The 26,451-nt window shown below is 46.2% G+C and overlaps 1 long non-coding RNA gene across 1 annotated transcript; it reads right to left on the bottom strand.

The window, feature by feature from the left end:
* Window positions 1–498: 498 nt before the first annotated feature.
* On the bottom strand, window positions 499–24,757 carry LOC124089534 (uncharacterized). Its single transcript, XR_009226304.1, has 3 exons — window positions 24,667–24,757; window positions 1,305–1,445; window positions 499–655 (listed from the first exon to the last, which is right to left on the bottom strand). It is a non-coding gene; the product is annotated as an uncharacterized LOC124089534 (long non-coding RNA).
* Window positions 24,758–26,451: the final 1,694 nt, after the last annotated feature.

Genomic DNA, 26,451 nt, shown 5'->3' with positions numbered 1-26,451 from the left:
CCCATCTACCCAATCTTCTTTCCTTCCTTCCTTCCTTCCTTCCTTCCTTCCTTTCCTTCTTTGTTTTCTGGATACTTAAACTAGCTTAGGCTACAGGGATATTTATATGCAGAACTAAAAAATATAAAGAAAAATAAATCTTCCCGTAAAATCTTTGTTTCCTTGAACTTTGCAAGAAAAGTCTTTAGGAACCTTTCCTTTGGGCCCTGGGTTCAATCTCCACCATTACCTAAAAAAAAAAAAAAAAAAATTAAAAAAAAAAGGAACCTCTCCTTTTATAGAATACTCAGTTTAATCATAGAACATTTTCCAGAACCTTGAAAGATCATCATGTCACCTGTCACCCCTGAGGATTCCGTTCCAGTTCATTCCAGAGTAGCGAAGCTGATTCATCTTCCAAAGATCTCCCCCAAAGAGCATTCCACAACCTTCCTTTTCTTGCCCCATTCCGGTACTTAAACCCATCCTTCCCCCTGCCCGCCCCTGCTCCCTTCCTGAGCACCTGTTGCTACAACAAAGAGAAGCTCAGCACTAAAATTTCTGGGCTTGTCCAGGTGATAAACTGAGTCCATTCAGAAGAGATAATGCCATTTGTTGGTTTAGCTGTTTTCAATCATCAGGGAAAGCTCTGGGTGGGGACAGGCATTCAGGAGCTCTGTGGATATAAAAAGGTGATTATATTTAAATAGGAGACCTGTCACTAGGCAAAGCACTCTGCCAGCTGACACACAGGCAACTTCAATGGCCAAAATGCAGCAGGCAGGATTTGTGTGGCTCTGGGCTCAGACAGCTGCAGCTCTCCTAAGGGAACAGGGCCTTCGTCTATCCCTCAGTTCTGACAGGAGAGGCCTCAGGCCACCCAGCACACAGGCTGTCTTGGGGAGAGATTTGTTACCCTGTGTAAGCTACAGTCCAGGCTGATGTCCTCAGTTTCTGGGAAGTTGGGGCTGCAGGAACTCCTCAAAGACCTAAAGGTTTAAGAAATGTGGACACAGCTAATTTGAATAAAAAGACTAGGGTGTAGCTCCGAGTTTTATTTGCCTGGTTTTGTTATTCTAGAGCAGGGTCAGCAAATCTTTTAGGTAAAGGACTAGGTGGTCAATATCTTGGGGTATGCAGGCCACACAGGGTCCAGGGTAGCTACTCCATCCACTCCCTGTTGTAGAGTAAAAGCAACCACAGGACAAAGAATGAGTGTGGCTATAGGCCAACAAAACTTTATTGATGGACGTGGAAATTTGACTTTCATATCAATTTTATGTGCTGTGAAATATTATTCTTAAGTCAGCTGCAGTGGCAAGTACCTGTAATCCCAGCGACTCGGGAGGCTGAGGCAGGTTCAAAGCTGGCCTCAGCAATTTAGTGAGGTCCTGTACAACTTGGTGAGACCATCTCAAAAGGACAGTGGTTCTGACTCGGTGGTTAGGTGCCCCTAGGTTTAATCCCTGGTACCAAGAACAATAGAAAGAAATATTATTCTTTTGATTTTTTTAACCACTTAAATATATAAAAGTCATTCTTATGTTCTGTTCAGACCATGAACTAAGACTAGAAAGATTTGGCTTTTATGCCATAGTTTGACAACCTGTTTCAAAGGGTCCTATTTGGGAAAGAAAAGCTTACAGGGGAGATTGTCTAATTTAGCTCCATGAAAAGTCCTAAGTGGGGCCTGAGGTTTTGGCTCAGTGGTAGAGCACTTGCCTGGCATGTGTGAGGCACTGGGTTTGATTCTCAGCATGGCATATAGATAAATGAATAGAATAAAGGTCCATCAACATATAAAAAAATTTTTTAAAGTCCTAAGTGTATAAATTATGGTTAATAATTTGCATATATACAGCACTATAATATTAACAAAACACATCTATGGTCTTATTCAATACCCACTACTACTCTGTGAGTGAGGTTAGCATCTAAATGAAAAAACTGAGAGACAGCCCTGACATAGCCAAGAGCACATAGTAAGTAGGAGGACCCAAGTTCAAACCCATGTTCCACCTCCAAAGACAGAGTTCTCCCCACTACCTCTTGGAGAAGCTTAGATTGTTGAATTTATTTTACCAAGTACTTATTAGGTCTTTGGAGGTTGTATGTGGTAGTTAATCACTTGGCAGAGGCACAGAAGTAGGAAAGTCAAGCCACCAGGCTGTCCCTATTTTCCTCAAGGCCAAGGACACACTGAAAACTGATAGCTAGTCTTCTCATGAGGAGCAGCATTTGCCCTACCCAAGGGCACAGAGTAAGCCAAGTCCTAGAGTGGGGTGTGACAACCCAACTCTGATCACTATGGCAGTTGCTTGGATCTGTAAATCTCCAGAAGCTCAGCAAGTTTCTCTGGAGATTCAGACGTCAGTCCAAGGCCTTTCTCAGATGTCTGACCCAGAAGAATTTCCATGGTGGAGTAGGCTCCATCCAAGAGATTGCCCTACCCCCCCCCACATTCTCCCACCTGCGAATCACTTCAGTTTTATGCCATTTTTTTAGATAAGTCACTAGACACAGGGTTCAGGTGTGGGTTCTTCTCTCCACTGTGGTGCCACACTGTGTCTGATCTTGGGCAGACCCTTCCTGGTTCCATGTCTCATTTTATCAAGACAGGGTAGTAAGGACACAATGAAATAGGTGTGATCATGTAGCATCTAACATCATGCCTGTGACACAGCTGAATCCCAAGAGTGGCAGTGTCTTCCATCTTTAGTTCTTCTCGTCTTTGCTGTCCTGTCTGTCTGAGATGCTTTTCCTTCTGCAGTGATCTTTCTGGGAAAACTTTCCTAACCCTCTGCCTGTTATATACACATACCCTCAGGTGGTCACTTATTTACAGGACAATGAGTTAAACTGCACCCTCCCAAAAAAGACACATTGAGGTCATAAGCCCCAGCACTGGGAATGTGACCTCATTCAGAAATAGGACTTTGGCAGAGGTAATCAAGTGAAATGAAGCCATTAGTATAGTCCAATATGACTGACGTCAAAATAAAGACAGGGGACAATACCATGTGACTGAAGTAACACATCTGTGAGCAAGGAGCACCAAGGGTTGCTGCTAAGTACCAGAAGCCAGAAGAGCAAGAAGATTCTTCTTAGGAGTCAGAATGATGGATCTGCTGACACCTTGACATTGAACTTCTAGCCTCTAGAACCATGAGACAATGCAGTTCTGTTGTTTTAAGCCACTCACTTTTGGGCCACCCAAGGAAAACAATAATGGCAGACTCTCTTTTGACACTTCTCTGGGACAAAACTTTTATTTACATGCCTGTCTCCTCTACCAGGTAGCTCACTTAGCTGTGTATCCCAGGGATTTCCCCTACGTCTGCTGGGAGATGACTGACCATTGCTCCTTGAACCAAATGAAGTTCCTTCATCCTGCGCTCTGTAAGTGCATGTAATGGCTTTTTGTTTATTTAGTCAGGTTTGTTGTTGTTGTTGTTTTGGTTTGGTTTGGTTTTGGTTTTTTGCTTTCTGCTGTGACCAAAAGACCTGACAAGAACAATTAGAGGGGGAAAGGTTTATTTTGAGGCTCACTGTGTCAGAGGTCTCAGAACATCATGACAGAAGGGTATGGTGGAGAAAAGCTGCTCAGGATATGGAACCTGGAAGCAAAGAGACTGCTCCCCTCCCCACACCCAAAACAGAAACCCCAAGGGTGTGCCCCCATCTCCCCATCTCCTCCAGCCATACCCTACCTGCCAATGGTTACCACCCAGTTAATCCCTATCAAGGATTAGGGATTAGATTAAGGTTCTCATAACACAATCATTTCACCTCTACACTTTCTTACATTGTGTCACACATAAGCATTTGGGGGACACCTTATATCTAAACCATAACATTGGCCCAGTGACATTACATCTTCAGGAAGCCAAAGTTGGGCTATATTTTCTGCTTCCGTATCTTGCAAATTAAATCCTCAACTAGGAAAGGCTCCGCGGTCAGCCATGAGGTCTACGCTCTGTGCTCCTACTTCTTTCTCATCTCACGCTGGGCTGCCTGCTGCCTGGCCCTGGGTCACCTTCAACTGGTCTCCCATCAGCAGTTCCCTTCCTCCCAAGGACAGCCAATAAAAAAGTTGAAATGCTCAAAAGTACCTTTTATCCAGAGAAAAAGCAGCCAAGGGGAAAGGAAGCATATACTGAAGCCTAAGAGCAAGAAGGTGACATGGCCCAGAGTTCCATCCTCAGCACAAGCCCACACACAGGGCACTGGCTTCCTGCTTCCCATCTCCACCTGTGGTCCAGGTGGGACCTTAAACCAACAATCAAGAGGAATTGGGTCCTCTTTGCTACCAGCCCTCATGGGGGTTTCAGCCCTTCAGAATCTGCCTCCTTGTTCTCCATTTGGGTATTGCTCCCCAGTTGTAACCTCTGGCTTCAGATTCCTTGAAATGCATGCAGGCCCCTCTGGTTCCTCTGAGATCTGCTCTGGGCTCTGCTTTGCTGGGTGTGAATGGAATCCCCATCAGATCTGGCTGGACAGTTCCTGCCTTTCCACCTCTCAGCAGTCAGCAGCTCCGGGAAGACCCCTTCTTTCCCTTGTCCCCCTTCTCCATCTTCTGCAGATGCCTATTAAATGTCCACCAATGGTCAAGATCAGGTCTGCCTTCAAATGGTCTGCTTTCATCCCAAATCAAGAAAGTGACTTCATTTATTTATTCCACAAATATTTGTTACAATTAAAGTTTGAATGGCTTCCTCCAAAAGATGTTGAAGTCCTAAGCTCAAGTACCTGTGAGTGTGATCTAATTTGAAAATAGGCTTTTGGCAGATGATCCAGTTAAATCGAGGTCATTGGGATGGACCTTAATCCAGTGTTACCAGTGTCACCAGTGTCCTTATAAAAAGGGAAAGTTTGAACACAGACACATACAGAGGGAAGAAAATGTGAAGACCAGGAAGAATGCCACCTAAAAGCCAAGGAATGTCTGAGGCCACCACAAGCTAAGAGAAAGGTCTGGAACAGATTCTCCCTCTTAGCCCTCAGAAGGACCTAATCCTGCCAGCACCTTGACATTAGACTTCTAGCCTCTAAACTGTGAGGCAACATCTTTCTCTTATTTAAACTACACAGTTTGACAGGGGGCAGGGGTGGGTTATGGTAGCCCTAGGAAATGAACACTAGTACCCAATAGGATTACCCACTAGGATTACCTAGTAGGAGTCACTAGTACCTACTAGGAAGCTACTAAGCTTCCTAGAGCTTATGTTCTAAAAGGAAACCGAACAAGAAAAAAATAAAGAGCCAACTATGCAGAATATTGGGCGACAGCAAGTACAATGGAGAAAATAAAAGTAGAGAAAGGTATTGAAGAGTGAGGGGAATGGGAAGGTCTCTCCACAGAGGCCATGTTGGAGCAAAGACCAGAAAGAGGAGAAGCAGGGATCCAAAGACATGCCCATGGCTTTGTGGTCCAAGTAGGGGAAATGGAACGTGCACCCAGTGCCGTTCACGTGCCACACATCCAGCTGGGGTCAGGCAGGACTGGGAAGGGTGGTTGGAATGGCCTCCGTGGTGAGAGGCCCATTTGCCTCACAGCCTCAAGTGTAGATGCTGACATCAGCTCCCAACGAGATGAGGTGGAGACTCTCCACTGTGAATAATACTTTTTCAATAAGTCTGTCATCAATGAGTAGCACAAGTATGTTTCATTTTTGTGCAAGTGTGGTAAGAGTGTTAACCCATTTCACTCTTTGTTTGAATTAGGCCATGACTTTCATAAACTTATTGTGTCATTGTTCCCATTTTAATCAATGTCAGGGCTCTCAGAAATGGAAGACAAGGCCCTGACTTCTCTGACCTCTGAGGCCCTGATACCCCAGGTCTGGCAGTTAAAGAAAAACAATGTGCAGCCCTCACCCTGGAGAGGCCTCACTAAGGGAAGGGAGAATGTAAACAGATCAGTCAATACGGTGTTGTGAATTCTCTGAGAGTTGCTTAACAGAGGCCTTTGGAAAGCTTGGGAATTAAAAAAAAAAAATTTTTTTTCACTACCAGGAGATCTTGAGACAAAATTCTATACAGACTAATTGTTTCCAGGTACCAAGGTACATTACTTGCTTGGCCAGGCCTGGATTTAAAGCACAAATCTATCCCTTATGGCTTCACTCCCTTCTGGATGGCAGGGTTTCCTTACCCAGGACCCTTTGAGGCCACCTTCTTAAAAACAAGTAGGAAAATCTTCAGCCAAGGAAGATGCAAAGCCCTAAATGTCTAACACTCCTGGTCCTCAGCTGAATGCTTGGTCGCCTCCCGAGAGCAGCACTCCCAGATCCTAACCAGCTTCCCCTTGACCTCGTCATCTCCTGCAGCTCACACCTGGTGCCTCCTGCAGTACCAAAGCCATCCAGCCACTTCCCTTGCCTGCCCCCAACTTCCTCACCACCCCCCTTCCCTGGCTTACCCTTCCTGCTTGTTTCTGTCTCCAGAAGTCTGGCAAAACCTTAGGCCAGGTCATCAAGACCCCTAGGGTTTTTCTTTGGGCTTTTTGCTAGTTTCCTGCCCTGGTTGCTCTCCATGGCACTTGGACCACAGCCTCCTCCTGAAGCCTCCTCCTACCACTTTCCATTTAAACTCCCAGGTACAGCTCTTCAGCACCAGGCCATTCTCACTGTCCCCTTCTTTGGCTTCCCAACCTCCGTCTCCCCTCAAACATGGGAATTCCCTAAAACCCAGTCCAGTCCCTTCTTGATCTACCACGCTTCCCCCATTCTCACAGCTTTAGCGTCCTTTTTACATCCGCTACTCAAAAATACAGAGAGAGCTCCACCCCTTGCCTGGTCAGATAAACAGGCCAGCTCCTGATCTTTTTGCTATTTGTTTGGTAACAAAGCTTTGTGCAAACTCAACACCTCTCAGCATGAACACAAGGTCTTCCTCTCCAAATCGGCCCCTTCCAGACCCCAATTCACGGTAGCAGCATCCTCCTGTCATCCTGAACTAACATTTTCTAGAAACTTTTGACCCTTTGCCTTTCCTGTGTCTTCCCTGTTCAGTTAGCTGAGTCTTTCTCCGAAATTTCTGTCTGCCCCACGGCTACTTACACTTGCTGCCGCGGTCCTCTCTCCCACGACTGCACACACAGAGAGCCATCAGGTACACCTCCTTCCTCCTGCCCTGAGACGTGTACATGGAAAGCCCTTTTCCTTTGGCCTTTGCTTACTCTGCTTCTATCACCCTTCGTTCTTTGCCCAAATGTCTCTAGGGAAACCTTTTCTCCCTCTTTGACTATGAAATTCACAATCTATTGTAGGAGCTCAGAGTCCTCTTGCTCCTTACCATAGTTGAAATTCTACATTGTTCAATGAATGAATTCGTGTCTGCCTCCCCCACCACCTCCAGGAAGGTGGAACCATGTCTGGTTTTGCTCATCACCGTATTCTCTGCCTCTAGAGTTGTCTCTAACACTTCACAAATGCTCAATGAATATTTCTTTTATTTGTTTTCAGTAAATGGCTTTTGTTACATCACTCTGCAGCAGATTTTATTTTGCAAAGGTGCTCCCAACAATATTTCTGGTCCTCCATCAAGAGGCGGTCTCTGTTTCCTCTTGCCTTGAGTTTGAACAAAGCTTTGTAACTGCCTCGATGACTAAACCAGTGGACAGGATGCTGCCGCAGTTCTAAAGCTGGTAGAAAAGGCATCACCACCGTTTCCTGACTGTCTGGGTTGGTTACTCTTGGAACCCAGTTGCTGTGTTGTGAGCAAACCCAGATTAAGCAGAGAGGCCAAGAGCATGTTTTGGAGACACAGCTGACTGCCAGCATCATATGCAAACACATGAGCAGACAAGCCTTCAGAGGAGTCCAGCCGCAGCCACCAAGCCACCTCTGACTTCCAAGTCTTCTAGCTGAGGTCCCAGACACTGGGGAGCAGTCAAAGTGCTCCTGCTGAACCAAGTCCCAAACACTGACACATTGAATTTGTGAGCGTGACAAATGGTTGTTCTATGCCACTGGGCTTTGAAGTGACTGCCTTCTTCACACCTGCAGCCTCTCCATTTCTCTAGAACCCAGTCTGAGATCTTTGGCTTGGCCTTTAAGGCCCTCAAAACCTAATTTAAAATATCTGTCTCCATTTATCACCCTCACGAGGAAACTTCTGTTCCTGCCGGATCGACTACACGTGGTCTATCAGGCTCCCCGATCCTTCCTCCCATCACTCTGCCCACACTGTGGTCCATGCCTGGGGTGGCCTCATGGTGCAGCCTCACCAAATTTGCTTTGTCTCTCAAGAGACTCAGCTATTTTATCCCCTTTTCCAAAGCTTCTAGAAGCCTCTTAGGTAAACACCACTCCCACTGTCTTTGGAATTTAGACCTGTCATTATCTATCTCAAATGATATATTCTAAAAGGAAAAATCAGGATCCATGGTCTTACCATTACTTTTAACGATCTGTGATTTCACTTTCATGAAGAATTTTATAAAGAAATTAAAACTTATATCCACCGAGTTATATACTTAACTTTGCCTTCACTGCAAAAATGTAAGCTTAAAAACCTCGTAAAGTAGATACTACGGTTACCCTATTTGACAGATGAGAGAACTGAGGTTTAGAAAGATTAAGTAAATTGCTTACCATCCTAGGCTTAATATTTGGGGAGAACTGCAATTCAAATCTGAACCCTTCAAGACAGATCTTAATTACTGCTTCACCTGATCATTAAGCATGTACCATCTTGTATTGTGTTTTTTTATATTCCACATTTTCTTTTAATATACCAGTTCTTCATGACAAAAAAGGAATGCATGCGCATGATCATAAAAAACATAGCACCAAAAATGTGATATAAATATAGGTCCCTCTCCAAACCCAAGACTCCATTCATTCCCCTTCTCAGGGAGCAACAGATCTTTTATATATTTCCAGAAATACAATGTGCACACATAAGCATCCCTTTATTACACAAACAGAGCATCCTAATTACAACCATTCTTTATCTTTCAACAAGCATTCCATGTTGACATCGGTAGAATTCTCTGTATTCTTTTTCTCAGCAGCATAATGTTCTATGGTGAATTGAATCGTGGCTTATTCAACAAGTTCCCTGTGGATGAACTTGTGGCAGCCAGAAACTAAAGAAAGAGAGGAGGATGTGGGGTTGGATGGAAAACTACAGTAAAACGAGAAGGGCCAAGGCCAGAGTCCTGCTGAAGGAGGAAGTGCCCGATTCCCAGGGACATTGCAAAGAAAAAGAAAGCCTGGCTGGGGAATAGATGTGAAAACAGAGGAGGCTCTGAATACCGTGTATAAAAGAGGGGCAAGAAGAAGTGGGGGGACACAGGTTACTGAGCTCCAGCTCAGGAGGGTGACAATTTACCTCTACCCTCCTCCCCCATGACTTCACCTCGTTCCTTATTCTCTGCCTTCTTTTGCCAAACCCACCATTAAAAAAAAAAAAAAAAACTACCCCACCCCAAAGAAAACAAACATGTTACTATTTATTCATTCAGGAAGGCCCACTGGACACAATAGACAGCAACACCAGTCTAATTAAATGAAATGGGGTAGGTGTAATTCAAACCGTCTCAGGAAAATATAATCTGCCACCAAAAAAATTCCCACCGTTCAGACCACGGGGAAATCAGACCAGCCTCCCTCCCAGGTTCCCAAGCAGAAAGGCTGGGACTCAGGGCAGCAAGACAAGAGAAGGTCAATAGTCCCCTCCCTCCCCTCCCAGCTCCGTGCACCCCCAGGGCCCCCCACACCCCTCTGAGCCTGTTAACTGACATATCAGCTGCTCCCTTTGTGGGCTGGATTGTTGAGCTAATTCGCCCGTGGAAAATGGTCCGGTTCAGATTCCCAGCTGAGGCAACCAGACACCCACTGCAAATCCAGGCCCGAGGATTGTATCTCTTTCAGCACTTCCAGACACATAAATGCATCCCTTCTCCCCATGGAGCTTTCCACTAAGCCGAGGAGGGACCCAGTTGCAGCCACCTCTGAATTGGGGTATAGACCGAGGAATGACATGAGCTCTCCTGGGTACCACTGCCTGAGCACAGGGACCAGAGGAAACCTCCCTCACCCACTGCAGATGGACTATGGGTTGGACCCACCCTGGTTCTTGTCTACACTGTACCGCTTTCTATGCAAGTTTGGGTAAATTGTTTGATCTCTAATGCCCTCATCTCCTAAACTGCAAAATGGGAAAACAACCCCTTTCCCAAATGGGAGGAGCATCCTTGGAAAATTCGCAGCATCCAGTAGGTGCTCCGTAAGTGTGAATCTGTTCCCTCCCCACAGAGAAAGAGTCTTTATCCACCTACTCCAGACCTACTCCAGGACTCCTTCCCAGGGTCTCATGTAAAAGTGGGTGACCTCAAGCGAAGGATGATTGATGGGTATCAGGCAGGCCACCCCAACACGTTTGAAACTGTCTCTACCTCCCCGGTGCCAGCTGTCTGAAATATGTCAGTCACGACTCACGCTTGTAGGACCCAAGGGCTCTCAGAGCCCTTAGCTGCAGTGGCTCCCAGTCCCAGCCTCTCATTTGCAGAGGGGGACAAGTGTGCTGATAACCTGAAAAGGCAGCCCTCCCTTCCTGTGGGATTTCTAATGCTCCAAGGGATCAAGGTCCACACCCTCAAGAGCAGAGCCACACTGTGACCCTCATTCCCTCCTTGATAGGACCAGACAAGAGCCATGGCCAGAGGCTTTGGGGCTCTTTCCTTACTCCTCTCCTCCCCAACCCTCTCCACCCTGGGTGGAGCCGGTCCCAGGCACCTGACCTTGCCTCGGGGCTCTAGTTTCCAGCTATTTCATCACCTCTGGGTCCCTTCTCTGAACCCCGTCCAGGTCCCCTTGTGTCTCTTGAGCTGCTCCTGCGCAGATGACTGTACTTGGGGCTGGACGAGGGACCGCAGCCAGTCTGCCAGGGTAGACAGAGTATCCTGGGGAGATGACCTCACAAGCCCTCCTCGGGGAGTATTTTTAGGCACCACTTCCCTCCCCGTCCCACTCAGCTTCAGAGCAGCCCAGAACTCTCCCGAATCTCTAAAGGTCCTGTCATTCTGATTGTTTTCCAAAAGCTCGTGGGTGGGAAGGACAACTACCCCTCCACTCCTCACCCTTTAGGCGACTCTTCATCTCTACCCTGCTTCTGTTTCTAAAAAGAAGGCTTCATTCCAGGAATCCCAACATCTCCCAGCGGCCACAGTTCCACTTCTGTGGCTGTGACGAGGATTCCTTTGTTGCTAATCCAGGTACAAGTCACATAACCCAGAGTCTGATGAGCAGGCCTCCTCCCCAGGGTGTGCAGACACCCAGATCCTCCCTGAGAATTCCAAGTCAGTAGCGTCCAGAGATCTCAGACTCAAAGAAGCAGCAGCCCACAGTGATAAGAACTGGAGGGGCTTTCTGAAGTCTCACCTTCCCTTTGTCTATCTTTGGAGAAGTTGTTTAATTACTCTAATTTCTCTGCAGGATCTTGGAAAATTCACAAATATATCAAACTATCCCACTAAGTATGCAAGTTTGGGAAAATTGCTTGATCTTTTTTGCCCTCATCTTGTAATCCGTAAAATGGGGAAAATTATCCTTCTCCCATATGAGAGCACCCATGGAAAGTTTTTGGCACCCTACAGATGCTCTATAAGTATGAATCGGTTCCCTCCCCACAGAGAAGGAGGGTTTACCCATCTATTCCAGACCCGCTCCAGTACTTTTATACTGGATCATAGAAAGATCCTTCTTTCTATGATCCAGTATAAAAGTGGGTGACCTCTCAAGACCCTGAGATAGACAGGAATTCCAGTGCTACCAGACCCAGCCTCCCGTCTCCTCCTCCCAATCATGCTCTGCCCTCTGGTCTTTAAGCACCTGATCTAAACTGAGCTCTGAGAAAACCACCTCTAGTGACTAAATGCTAATAACTGAGAAAGCCTTTTAGCTCCAAGACAAAGAGGGAGGAAGGGACAACTTAGGCTAGAAGGGTCCAATCTTGCTCCCACACCTCCCCTAACTCCAGGAAGCCGAGGAGCGGACAGAAAGCTTCTCTGTCTACAGCCAGTGGAAAACAGTGCTAGGCAAACAGCTGGCACTCAACAAATACTTGCTGCTTCTTCCTGGATGATAAATGCTTCTTGCATCCAGAACAGGCTAGAGTGGGAGGAGGCAGAGCTTTCCCCAGCCCTGCTCAGTTGGGTAGGATTTGAATCTGTAGCACTCCACAGGCAGCTCAGCTGAGTTTAGAGATTGGCACTGAGCACAACTCAAGAGTCTCGGGTGACAGATATGTGTGTCTCCTCTGTGATATTCTTCTTGCTCAGAATAGCCTCTGCCAATCCCACCCCTGTCCCCTGCCCACATTCACTGCCAGTCTCCAGATCAAAGGCTCCCATGGTGAGCAGTCCCCATCCCAGTCCTAAAGGCTCTCTTGCACCTCTGGGTACCCTCTCCAAGCACTTTGCTCGGAGCTCTGGAAGGACTCTTATCTCCCGCCACTGCAGAGCAGCCAGGCCCCTGGGATGGTGGCCCCCTTTGGCAGCCATCAGAAACATAGATGCCTCACGTGGGTTTGCAAATTCAGAAGGTCCTGGCAAGAAGCCCAGACAGGCAGCTGGAAGATGGTCAAGAAGACTGATCTGCACAGCACACAGGGGACATTCTCCAGGGGTTCCAAAACCCATCGAGGAGAAATTAGAAGGAGCACTGGATTGAGTTCCCAAAGACAAATCAGAGCAGGGAAGTGGGGACATTCTGTAACCCAGTTTTCCCCCAATCAGGTTTAACCCAGGCAGACAGAATGGCATGGATGTGTTCGAGGTTCCTGCCAGGAATATGTGCTGCATCCCAACCTCCCATCAGACCATCCTCAGATGCTCTCTGAACTTCATCCCCTGAAACAGAGGTAGAGGGAAAAGCCCAGTTCTGAAGAAGGAACCTCTCACCTGAGAATGTTCAGAATACCAAGATCAAAATGGCAAAGGAAGCCAAAGGCAGATGGCCGGGGCCGGTGTGGCACAGAGGCAGAGCTGGGGAGCGTCAGCGCCAGGCTACCTATTGCAGATCTCAGCTCTGCTGTAACCCTTCCATGCTTCAGCTTCCCCACCTACAAAATGAGGAGAATAACATCGGCCCTACAATTGTATTGCATGAATTAAATGAGTGTATATAGGTAGAATGCAATGTGTCTGCCTCACAGCCATTGTTGTTATTATTCAGAAAAATACCCAAACCAGAGAGCCCCAAATAGAACTTGGATGTCACTGTGAAGGCTTAAGAAAAAAATGCCAGGGAGAGGTTAAAAAAAAAAGGAAAAGGAAAAGGAAAAGTAGAGTAGGAGACATAAACAAATGCCCCAAATACATTCTTAAGTGAGAATCAGCAAGGAGGAAAACACGAATTTTATGATACCATTTGAGAAAAGTAAATAAAATACAAAGATTTAAATATAGCACATTTTATACAAGGAACACTTGTGGAAGTATACCCTGTAAATTGGTAAAAGGATTGGGGCAACAGGATGAGCAAAGAGAGGAAAGTATGCTCATCACTATCAGTCCCTTCATGTTGTATAAAATTTTTCCATGGATATATAGTGCTTTTTATTTAAAAAAAAAAATAAGTGGGCAGATGATGGATGGATGGATACATTTAAAATGGACGGATGGGTAGGTGGGTGACAAATGAGGAAACATCTAAGACAATTGCTTGTTGCTGTGACTGGCTTTGTTGTACCAGCCTCTATAGAATGGGATGGTGAGCCAACCTTGTTTTCAATGCCAGGAATAAAAAATAACAATAGTAAGAACCCCAAAAGGTAACCTTTGGATCCATCAGAAACTCTTGACTCCATCAAGCCACCTGCCGCCTCAGTCTCACAGGCCAGATCATTTATAAAGAGGGACAGGGCAAAGGAAGGTGATGTGGCCACCTGGGAAGAAACAGGAAGTGGCACCAGAGGGTGGAATAGGGACAAGGCAGTAGTGAGCAGGCCAGGTGTGCAGAATGTCTACCAAGTTGTTTCTCAACTGGAGGCTTCCTCAGGACTCCACCTGCGCTGATCCCATCACTGTGACAAGCACTGGAGGTATAAGTAGTGGCCCCAAGGGCTGGGGCTCAGTGGCAGAGCGCTTGCCTAGCACCTGTGAGGCACCAGGTTCCATCGTCAGCACATAATAAATAAATAAATAAATAAAAGATATTGTGTCCATCTACAACTGAAAAAATTACATATATATGTTTTTTTTAGTTGGCCCCAGTGAGGCATCTCCTTTGGGGATTGAGTTCCGAAGTCAGTGTCCAAGGGAAAAAAAATTCATGTGGTCACAATAAGCTTTTGATTTCCCTCCACTGGAGAGCACACACCACCTCTCAGAATCTGTTTTAACCTGTGTAGGAAGGATCCATTTCTTGGATGATATAGCCAGCTAGTGGTTGAGCTATAGTTACAGCCCGTAGTACAAACACCAGGGTCATCCACTTGATGAGCTGCTGCCACAGGTGATGTACTTGGGGACAGAGAGGCTAGGAGGCAGTAGGAGATTGAGAGCACCCATCTCAAGCTCACGTCACTGTGCACACCAGTCTAATTTTCCCACTCTCACTCTTTTGATTATGTATATTTAACTCCATATTATTCAATGTGACTCCCTTCCCATGGCTGTTCATTGCCTAACAACTGAAATAAAGCATCTAACAGGGAGAAGTAGACGATCCAGAATCACCACTTCATTAGAGGAAAAAAAAAAAAGCATAGAACAAAAGGAAATATTGGGCTTGAGTATATCTCAGTGATAGAGTGCTTGCCTAGCTTGCAAGAGGCCCTGGTTTGATCCAAAGCATCACACAATATAAATAAATTCTATCATACTCAGTGATTAAAATAATTTTTAAATAATGGAGGTATTTACTCTTGTGGATGGACCCGAGTTTCTACAGGTGGAGATCAGCTGGATCTAGAAGATTCTCGACTAAGCTATGCCTGGCAAAGATGATGGATAAGATGGTGTCTTCTATCACTAATTGGAATAAACAAAACAAGCAAGTACCGGCCCTCTGAACTGTGAGAACAGAAAGAAATCGGCCATCCTCATCTCAGAGCCATTAATTTTCCTCCAGAAGTTTAGAGGAGATTCGGAGGGACAAACAGAAGCATGTACTTCACCCCTGCAATGTGGCAGGCAAGACGCAGGGATCTGGGCTGAGGTGTGGAGCAACAAGAGTCAAGGTCACAGGCCAGAAAAGGACTGTCTAACAGAAGCAGCTGAGAGATGACCCGAACCAACAGCTGCTTTAATGTTTAGTGCAATGAACAAGTGCCAGGAGGAAGGAGCCACCGTGTCCTGAAAGGAGAGCCCAGGGAGGTGACAGACATGGCTGTTCAGGTAAAGGGACTGGTGTAGTGGGGAGGGGGTCAAGGTGTGATCAGCACTGTTGTTTGGTGGAAAGGGCTGGGCTGGTTGGATGGATGGCAGGGACTGCGCACAGATGGGGCTAGAGAGCTGGCAGTCCACCCTGTTACTCAAATAAGCCGTCCATTTTCCTGCTCTAATCTGTGCCAATTAGAGCCTTGAAGTTCCCCCAAATACTGCTCTTACCAAATCACTCCAGAGACACTGGCATCTCCCTGCTTGTGCAGTCAAGTGCCCACCTTGGGATTTCTGAGCCTTGAGACTGGTGCCATCTCCCCTGCTCACCATTCCCCTGCAGGAACCCTCAGCCAGGGAGACCAACTCTGTGCCTCTCCTGTGCCAAGGCTACTCCTCCCTCTAGGCCTTGATTAGTAAGATCTTGAGCCTGGAAAGACCTCAAGCTGCTGCTCCACTGCAGCCCCACCCCTTCCCCACCCCTTCCCCACCCCTTTCACCTGCTCTGTGGATCCATGCTTGACTGTTCCAATGGCCTTCCTCTAACCAGTGCCTTTAGCACCAAATTTGTTTTTCTTTAGTAACAGCTTTATTGACCTTTAATTCACAAATCATAGGACTCATCCATTTAAGATGTGCTTTTCAATGATTCTTCATGTTTAGAGTTGTGCAATCATTTCCAATTTTAAAACATTTCATCACCCAAAAAGAAGCCCCAAACCAATCCCCCATCCCAGACCCCTCCACTCCTTCCCAGCCCTCCAGTCCAGCCAACCACTGATCTACTTTCCGTCTCCACGGGGTCACCTGGTCTGGACCTTCCACCAAAACAGAATCAGATAGTATTGGTCTTTTCACTTGGATCATGTTCTCCAGGTGCAGCCGTGCTACAACACGCAGGTACTTCATTCCTTCTTATTGGCAAATAATATCCCGCTGATTGGGGACACCACATTTTGTTTATCTGTTCATTAGCTAATGAACATTTGCCTTGTTTCCACTCTTGCTCTATTACAAATAATGCTGCTTGAATTTTCATGAACAAATCTTTGTGTGAACATGTCTGTGCTCTTGGGTGTATATACCTAGGCATGCAATCGCTGGATCTTATGGTAAGTTTGTTTAACCTTGTTTTCTACAGAGGCTGCACCATTTCACATTCCCACCAGCACTGTGTGAGAAAGTAAAGTTTCTGCACATTCTTGCCAATATTCCTTGTTATTACCATCTGGCTTTTTGCTTTCAGCCATCCTCGTGAGGGGGAAGTGATATCTCATTGCAGTTTTAATTTGCATTTCTTGGACAGCAAATGCTGTTGAACATCTTTCATGTGTTTATTGACCATTTACATATCATCTTTGGGGAAATGTGCAAAAAAAATTGCCCATTTTTATTGGTTTTTATTGAGCTATAAGAATTCTTTACATATTACAAATATAAGTATCTTATCCAAAATAGGATTTGCAAAATATTTACTTCCATTCTGTAGGTTGTCCTTTTAGCTTCTTGATGATGTCCACTGAAGCACAAAACTTTTTAATTTTAGTGAAATCCATGTTATCTATTTTAACACTTAACTCTTGTCTATATGTTTACTTATCTATATGATCAGGATATTTTATCTTGTTTTCCCAACCAGACTAATAATGAGGGTTCATGAGCTGTGTTCTCCATGTTAAAAGGCAGAATGGAAAATAAACCAAAAGAAAGTCAACAAGCTAAATAAGATGGTAGTAATATTTTGTGTTTGGGAAGGCAGGACTGCTTGGTAGGGAAGAGGGGTCTTGAATGAGAGATGTGGGTTCAAACCCTAAACTCTACTACTTCCTACAAATTACGTGACTTCAGATAAATTGTTCAACTTCTCTAAACCTTAGTGTCAAAACAGGTAAATAATAGAGTGGGTATAATAATGCCCACTTTAAAGAGTTTGGGTGAGGATAAGGAGATACCTCACGTGAGGGTTTCATAGAAGACCTAGCATTTAGCAATAGTTACCTAATTGTTGGCTTTTTTTTCCCTTGAAATTAAATGAAGTTTATATGATAAACACCAGCTATCCCATGCACTAATGAGTAGTACAGGTTCAATTTTAAGATTTGGATTATATAGAGCACTATCCTTAAAGATTTTAACTGCAAATGCCCCACAGCATGGATTTTATATAATAAAGGAAACTATTAGATCATTGATGATGAAGAAAGAGAAACTCCCATTTTATCCAACCTCTCCATGTTTCAAAGCAGAGAAAAGCCTGGCCTTAAGTCACCAGGGGACTAGTAAGTACCATCCACACCCCTTATGCAGTTTCCTGCTAAGGTCAAGTGATTAGACTAAGCAATGAGGTTGGCAGCTAAGCAAAGCTGGCACCTGTAAGGGCAAACTCCTCCACTTATGGGGAAAACGTTGCCCTCCACCTTTAAAAGCCTGTTAAGTCACCTCCAAAGTTGTTCTTTCCTTTTATTTCAGCTAAAACTCTGGAGAAACTTCAGAAGACCAGAAAAGGTCACCAGATCACTCTTATGACGCTGGAGATCGAACCCAGGGCCTTCCGCATACAAGGCAAGCACCCTACCAACCAAGCTATATCCCCAGCCCCCCTCTGACACATTCTTTTTTCAGGCAGCCTTGAGTAAACTCAGCTCATTGTAATACAAACTGATGGTGCCCAGAGGAGTTTGAGTCTGCCATCTTTCCTTTTTAAACATGTGATCTATAACCTTATACTGAATATGCTCAGAAATTTGTCTGCCGTCTTTTCTTTTTGAATGTGTGTCCTATGACTTTAAACTCAGCATGCTCAGAAAAGAACACCTTAAACTGAGCATGCTCAGAAATGTGCCCACCCCCTGCATGGGCTTGCCTCTATGAACATGTATAGGCACCCCGAATATAACCCCCATGCTTCTCCTGTGTTGGAAAATAACCCCAATGCTATCTTATCTGCTCTCCTTATCTGCTGCAGGTAATAAATCTTCCTACCCTCTTTTATCTCCTGGTTGTGCTTTTTGGCTTTGCACTCACCAAGATGCAAACTCATTGCATTTGGTTACACTAGGTCTGACATATCTTCAACATGTGAAAATATTTTCCTGAATGAACTATGAATCTGGTCCAATGTGAAGATTCACAAGTACTATTTTTTTTTTTCCTTTTGAATCTGATTTGATGTTTGGCCAAACAATCAGATAAAATAGTGCTGGTTTGCCCCAGACCTACCTCCTCCCTGACACACACCCGACACCACTCTGAGTTCTATGCAAAGGGCTGCCAGACTCCCTGGCCTCTGGGATCTGGGATGTGACAAGAAGACTGGCTGAGATGCATCCAGGCAGCTCAAAGCAATGGAACCTTGAAGAGAGGAGAGGCAGAGGGAGCGCCCAACACAGAATGAGATCAGAATGTGGACATGAACTAGTCAAGATCCTGCATGGAGGCCGGGGCACCTTGGCCAATTCAAGAATTGAAGGCCGTTGACATTTCTCCTCTAATACTGATCATGTGTTGTTTCCAGTGCAGCTCTGCCTTGGGCTTCCAAGCTTGAGTTGAGATGGAGCCTGACTCCTAATGATAAAAATACCAAATCCTAAAACCCCCGTGGTTGGTTCTTAGGCACAGCCGGTGGCCCTATAAGGCCAAACCTTGGGAGACACTAGCTTTCAAAACTGTTGCACAAGCAGAACACCTCCCACCCCTACCCACCCCTACCCAGCCTGGCAAATTGTACTGCTCTGCTACGGACATCATGGATCTGCGAGTTTCAATAGGCAGCTCCAGGGTAAACTCACTGAGAGGGTGGGACCAAATACAAACATAATTCCCTTTAAAGGTGAACTAGAGGCCTTCCTGGAGGAGGTGTGGTTTGCCAGTTAGTGAGTGAATCAAATCATGGAACTAAGAAACCAGGAAAAAAAGGCACGCTTCTCCAAAAAGAAAAATCTTCAAATAACTAGACTGGGGAGGCCTGGGGGCCTCCTTTCTCTTCATCCTGGTATCAGTCTTTGCATCTACACAGTTCCTAGACTAATAGCTCTTGGGTCATAACTGTCTCTTAAGCTCCCTTCCCCTCTCCTCCAACCCCTCTAGGCCCAAAGTCTCCCCAGGAGAAAGCCCTGGGGCTGAGAATCCAGAATGGGAGCAACTGAAACTCCTAAAGCAGTTCCCCACAAAGAAAGGCTGCAGGAGCCCTGGGGATGCCTCTCCCCTCCCCCCAAAGCCCGGCCAGCCCCAGCCTCTCTCCGGGCACTGCCTGGGACGTCTAAAACAAACAGTCTTTGGAAATTCAGTGAAAGGAAAGGCTGAGTCAGGCCTTCTGTTTAAACAGTCCCCACCTGTTGGCCTGGCCTCCCCCTGCCCAGCCTGCTCCCCCCACTTCCCTTTCTCTTTTCTTTCCTTTTCCCCTTTGTTGCTCATTTTCAAAAGGGCAGAGTTGACAGCTTTGCCTTGAGCAAAGCCTGGTCCTGCTGACCCGGCTCTCTGTCCCTCCTCCAGCCCTGGCCCTGGCCTCCCGCCCCCAGGCTGCACGTGGCTGTCTGGCCTCAGAGGAGGGGGAGAGGAGAGAAGGGCCTTAGAGAGCTAGAAAGCGCCCCATCAGCCTGGTCTCTTGCCCCAGCTCAGCAGGCCCAGCTCAGGCACCCCTCTGCCCTGCAGGGATTTGAGACACCTGGGCAGGAAAGGAGGAGGACATGGAGGAGGGGCTGAGAGCAGACCCCGTGAACCTGACGGAGAATGAGCCTTCTATTGACTGCAACCCTCAGTGGCCCCATAAACTTGATATTATGTGTAAAAATAACCTCTTAGCATACGAGAAGATGAATTTATTGCTCATATTCGAAACTGAGGAAAATGAATGCTTCCAAAGCAGCACAGGTTAAGTCCGAGACAGTTCCCTTGCACTATCCACCCTTCAGGACACTTGCGAAGCCCCTTAAACCTCCCTGTGTGATGCAGGACAGCCATGCCAAGTCCACTGTGGCTCTGAAGACAGCAGCCTATTTTTTTGTTTTTTAATTACAGTTTCTATGTTGAGAAAATTGTAGATATACATACAGAGGAAAAATAATAGAGAGATCCCCTATGTTTCTTACCCATTTTCCCCCAGTGGTAACATCTTGCAAAACTACATAGTACATTGCATGTACTGCAATGTCACAACAAAGAAACTGGTATGGATAGTGGAGATACACAGGAGTCCATTACAGGATTCCCCTGCTGCCCTCTAGTAACCATACCCACTTTCCTCCTCTTACTCCTTCTTCTTTTTTTTTTTAAGTGAGAGAGAGAGAGAATTTTAATATTTATTTTTTAGTTATCAGTGGACACAACATCTTTGTTTGTATGTGGTGCTGAGGATCGAACCCCGGCCGCACACATGCCAGGCAAGCGCGACACCGCTTGAGCCACATCCCCAGCCCTCCTCTTACTCCTTCTTAATCCCAGGCAACCACTAATCTGTTCTCCCGTTCCATAATTTCTATGGGATCACAATATGCAACTTTTTGAGAATACCATTTTGCATTCACATAACTCTCTATAGAAGGCATGTATTGATGGTCTTTTGGGGAGCTAAGTGGTTTCTGTGATGTGTTGAAGGAGATCTGGTTTGTTTTCCGTTTAGGGCCATTACAAATAAATCTGCTATTTTTGTTATTATTTGTACCAAGATACGTCTTCATTTCTCTGAGATAAATACCCAGGAGTAGTTGCTGGGTCCTATGATAATTGCAGGTGATAAGTGCACCTTTCAAATTTCTTCTCCAAAACTATTCCTAAACCAGGCACAGTGGCACCCGCCTGTAATCTCAGTGACTGGGGAGGCCAAGGCAAGAGGATACAAATTCAAGGCCAGCCTCAGCAACTTATGGAGATTCTGTCTCAAAATAAAAATAAAAAGGTCTGTGGATATAGCTCAGTGATAAAGGATACCCTGGGTTCAAGCCCCAGTACCAAAAAAAAAGACCTACTGACACATGTCTAGGGGTGTGCTGCTCTGGGAAGTGACCAGAGGAGAGAGTCAGAAATAAGTGGAAGGGTCTTGAAGACGGGCCATGGAGCCAAGTTGCTGCCAATACAAACTCATCCTATGCCTGCCGTGCTTGGCGAAGCGGGACCAGGAACACAATCAAGTATTGTAGACAAAATAACCACCACCCACAAAGGCGGCTACACCCTCACCCCAGAACCTGTGATCACGTTATATCGCAAAGAGGAAGGAAGGTTGCAGATGGAATTATCAAGGCCCATCAGACAACTCCGAGATGAGAGAGTACCCTAGAGTGTGCAGGACCCTCTGTATTCGTAGAAGGAGGAGGCAGCAATGGATCAGAGAATGGTTTGACTCTGGAAAAAAAAAAAACCCAAAGGATACAATCTTGCTGGATTTAAAGACAGTGGAAAGGGACCATAAATCAAGGAATTCAGGCTCCTTCTAGAAGCTAGAAACAGGTTCTGCCCAGAACCTCCAGAAAGGAATACCATTCCGTCATAATCCATCAGTACCTATGACAATCTCTGCCCTCCAGAACTGTCAGATGATAAAGACATGCTGTTTAAAGCCATGAAGATTGCAATAGTGTGTTACATCAGCAAATGGAAAACTTAATGCACCAAGTTGCCTCTGTGTGGGTTGCAGTCTTGCAAGTTCATGCACCTGCTCTGAGAGCAGATTTCAATGGCCTGCCACTGGGAAGGAGGGTAGGGGGCAGGCAGGACTTCTCTAGGCACATGTGGTTGCAAACCCCTGGTCCTTTGTGTGTCTGCACACTTTCCTGTCCAGCTCTAGTCTTTCCACCTCTGGGCCAGTTGCCTGCTGCCCCTGCCTCTCTGGGCCTTGTCCTAGCCTCTCCCCAGTAGCACCTTCTGCATAGAGGACCCTGGAAGTCTCAGTTCAGCCAACCCAAGCCTCAGACAGCCTCATCGCTCAAAAGACTGACCATCAGTCTGGAGAGCCAGAACATGGCTGTCCACTGGGGTTGGGCATAACAGAACCCAGTTAACAGAAAACCAGTTAATAAACCTAGGTGGCCTGCCTTTCCTATGGCCAGAGATTGCTTTGCAGGCAATTGGTGGCTCATTAGCATATTAATGGGCTAGGGAGATTTTCCCCATTAATAACGACCCTAGAGAGTGGTGAGTTTTGAATGTGGATGAAGTGATCAACATGACCTTTCTCTTGGGAAAGCAAAAGGGAAAGTGACAACTCCCCGCAGTGAGTAGCTCTTGATGAAGTGTGACCTAGAACCCCCTAGGGACCTTTTCCAATGCCCCACTCACAACAGGCACATCCTACTCCATCCAAGCTCTTGTAACCTTGTGGGGGCCACTGCCTTGGGAGCTGATCTGTGAGAGCATCAGTACACCACCTGACAGCGTGGAAATACACACCTATGAAACACCCCCTGTGTGCATGTGCACACACGTACACAGTGCACACATGCACTTCTAATCAATGGTCTCCCCAAACTAGGGGCCCCTCTCACCTGAGGGTGCCACTCCTGTCTTTTCATTTTATACATAAAGATGAGAAAGAAGAATGGATTGTCATTCTTCCAGAGATTTTTGGACATACAACCAAAGAAAACATGCCACCGACTATGAGACTTTTGAAACAACACAAAGCCTCCCTCCTTCATTCAGCTGATATTTGTTCTGCAAGAACATCAGAGATGTCACCCTAGGTCAGACCAAAGTTACAACCTCCTTCTGCAAGCTCCCAGAGCAGCCCATCAACATCCCTAACAGCACAGGCTGCGACCGTGGTTCCAGCCCATGTTCCCTGACCTTCGGGCCAGCCACCAAGCTGCATGTGTGTCTTTATTTTTTCTGCCCCCGGGTATACACACTGACAGGGCATAGGGGGCCATGTGGCTCTTTGAGTCAACTCTAGTCAGTGAACTCAGTTTTGAGCAGGTTTTGTCTGCGTGGGTTAAGAGGACAGAGGTGAGCTCCCGAGAAGGCGACATGCTCAGTGGACCCTGTGAAGTCAGAATAATAAAGAGCTCTCCTCAAAAATCACAGCACGGAAAGGAACCCCAGAGGATCATGGGACAGACACCAAAATACAATATCAACTGCACTGTTATGAACAGTGACTCATTAAGCGCCATCTTAGGTTCTTAAAAATAATCATATCAAGCATGTTTTCGGTATTATGCCACAAGTAGAAAAAGGTTAGAAACTAGTGGGTTTGGGGCTTACCCCACCCCACTATCCTCCTGCAAGCTTGTTTGTGATCTACTTGTACCACTTTTGAAAGATAATAATCTCTACTCATTGTATTAATGGTCCTGAAAATGTGTGTCCTTTTACCTTCTTTTCTAAAATTACCCATTTTATGCTCTTAGGGGTGCTGCTTCCTCATAAGGAAGGAGTGGGGGGAAAAATCACATCTAGGTTGACCCTATTTCATCCTCCAACAGCTTCATAAATATGCTCCGAATGACTCCTCAGCCTCTCCATTTTCAGGATGAGGAATTTTCTGTAAAAGCAGATGGCAGGTCTCCCCTAAGCTGGATCACCTGGTGAGCATCTTTTATTTTTATTCAAGACCAGAATGAGTATATACCACAGCTATAGGAGGAGCAGAACACTGGCTCCTGGATTCAACCTCCATTTTGCCAAAGCTCTCTGGCAGGCCCCTCTCTGTCACAGCTAATGGCCTTGTCTCCAGTGGTCTGCAAAGACTCTTGGTTTCTGTTTCTAGGGCTGCAACGCTCAATAAAAGTTAAAGACAGCAGAATACAACAGACACTAGTATGGCAATATGTAAATCAATGGATGTGTAACTGATGTGATTCTGCAATCTGTATACGGGGTAAAAATGGGAGTTCATAACCCACTTGAATCAAAGTGTGAAATATGATATGTCAAGAACTATGTAATGTTTTGAACAACAACAATAAAAAATTAAAAAAAAATAAATAAATAAAAATAATCATGAAAAAAAAAAAGTTAAAGAAGACTTGCCTGGCCCTAAAAAGTCAAGGTGAAGAATTTCCCACCTCTCAAGGAGATGTAATAAACTTAATGTATATTTTTAATTATAAAAGCAATATGAGTTCATTGTACAAACCTGGGAACTTGAGAAAAACAAAAAAAGAAAACCAGACTTCCTCATATCCTCTGTGTGGATCTGTATATTTTAACACAATCAGGATCGCACTACTACTTTTTTGACATAGTAATAGGATGTGAACATTTCAATAAAGACACTCCCCTTGACCAAACTTGAGCCAGGATGCCTGTTTTAGTCAGGGTTTTTTTTTTTTGTTTGTTTGTTTGTTTGTTTGTTTGATGCTGTGACTAGAGGACCCAACCAGAACAACTGTAAAAGAGGAAAAGTTTATTTGAGGACTCACAGTTTCAGAGGTCTCCATCCACAGACAGCTGGCTTCATTCCTTGGGGCTCAAGGTGAGGCAGAACAAAATGGCAGAAGACTGTGGCTGAGGGGAGCAGCTCACATGATGATCAGAAAGGAGAGAGAGAGAGGGGAGGGGGGGAGAGGGAGAGAGGGAGAGAGGGAGAGAGGGAGAGAGGGAGAGAGGGAGGGAGAGGGAGGGAGAGGGAAGGAGGGGGAGAGGGGGGAGAGGGGGGAGAGGGGGAGAGGAGAGAGGGGGAGAGAGGGGGAGAGGGAGAGAGGGAGAGAGAAGGAGGGAGGGAGAGGGAAGAAGGGAGGGAGGGAGGGGGAAGGAGGGGGAGAGGGGGGAGAGGGGGGAGAGGAGGAGAGGGGGGAGGGGGGGAGAGGGGTGAGAGGGGGAGAGAGGGGGATAGGGAGAGAGGGAGAGAGGGAGAGAGAAGGAGGGAGGGAGAGGGAAGAAGGGAGAGAGGGAGGGAGGGAGAGAGGGAGGGAGGGAGAGAGGGAGGGAGGGAGGGAGAGAGAGGGAGGGAGGAAGAGAGAGGGAGGGAGGGAGGGAGGGAGAGGGAAGGAGGGAGAGAGAGGGAGGGAGGGAGAGAGAGGGAGGGAGGGAGGGAGAGAGAGACCACTCACCAGATACAAATATATACACCAAGCCACGCCCCCCAGGCCCCACCTCCTCCAGCCATATCCCACCTGCCTTCAATTACCACTCAGTTAATCCCAAGAAGCCAGGATTAGGCAGATAGGCAAGGATAGGATCCAGAGAATGGAGGGATTGAAATGTTAATTCCTTCAGAGCCCTTCCTTCACCCTTATCGAGATAACCTGCCCCTGCTCCAATCTGTTGCTAAGGTAACCTGTCCCCACTTCCTGCCTAGATCACTCCACCTTGGCCACTCCAGCCCATCTGCTTCTCACCTCTTGGCCATCCCACAGAGCATCTCCTGGCCTAGTCATGAATGCGGGAAGGGAAGGGATAAGGGGCAGAGAGCAGGAGAACAAAGGAAGCCTGGGACATATAAAAAGGCAGAACACTCTCACTTCTTGGGATACCAGGATAATAGCTGTGGCCCCCTGCTCCCTCCCGGGAGAAGTCCATGTTACCTCTTTTTAAGTAAACCCTGCTGTATATGCTTGCCTTGGTGTGCTTCTCTAATGTCGTACTTCAACACATGGGGCGCAAAACTTGTCACCAATAACTGGCGGGATTGCCATCAGGTGAATAATTCACTGATTGGGTTAAGGCTCTCATAACCCAATCATTTTTCTCTGAACCTTCTTGCATTTTCTCACACAGGAGCTTTTGGGGAACAACTCACATCCAAACCACAACAATAACTTTCAGTCCTGGAGTTCTTGACCTTGACATCCATCACTGTCAAGCCTGTATCACCGAGTTGCAGCAAGAATCTTGTTCAATCCATTTAGAAAGAACCCCCTAGCCTTGACATCTGATCAAATTCCTCAGTTGCCCCTTTGGTTTCTGATCGCCCTGGCCTGTCTTCAGCAAGCATCCAATCTAATATCCTTAGCCAGAATTCCCCCCTCCTCCTGATGTTTCCTCTTAGTAATTTTCCATCCATTGATCCCACCTGCCCCTGCTCCAAGGCTATAAATCCCCATTTGTTCATGTTGTACTCAAAACTAAGAGCCCAGTCCTATACTGAGGACTCTTACTCCCTAGCTATTACCATATCACCACTGTCCAGCTCTGGTTTTCTCTAACAATTTCTCCTGTCATTTGTGTGGATTTCCTCCGACATAATCGTTCCTGGCAACTGGCAT

Source organism: Marmota monax, unplaced genomic scaffold (assembly GCF_021218885.2).
Source record: "Marmota monax isolate L192 unplaced genomic scaffold, Marmota_monax_Labrador192_F-V1.1 WCK01_AAM20220418_F8-fsc00041, whole genome shotgun sequence".
In the NCBI taxonomy this organism is placed as follows: Eukaryota; Metazoa; Chordata; class Mammalia; order Rodentia; family Sciuridae; genus Marmota; species Marmota monax.
Note: the sequence above shows the minus strand (reverse complement) of the source record. Positions and strands in the feature narration are given on the sequence as shown.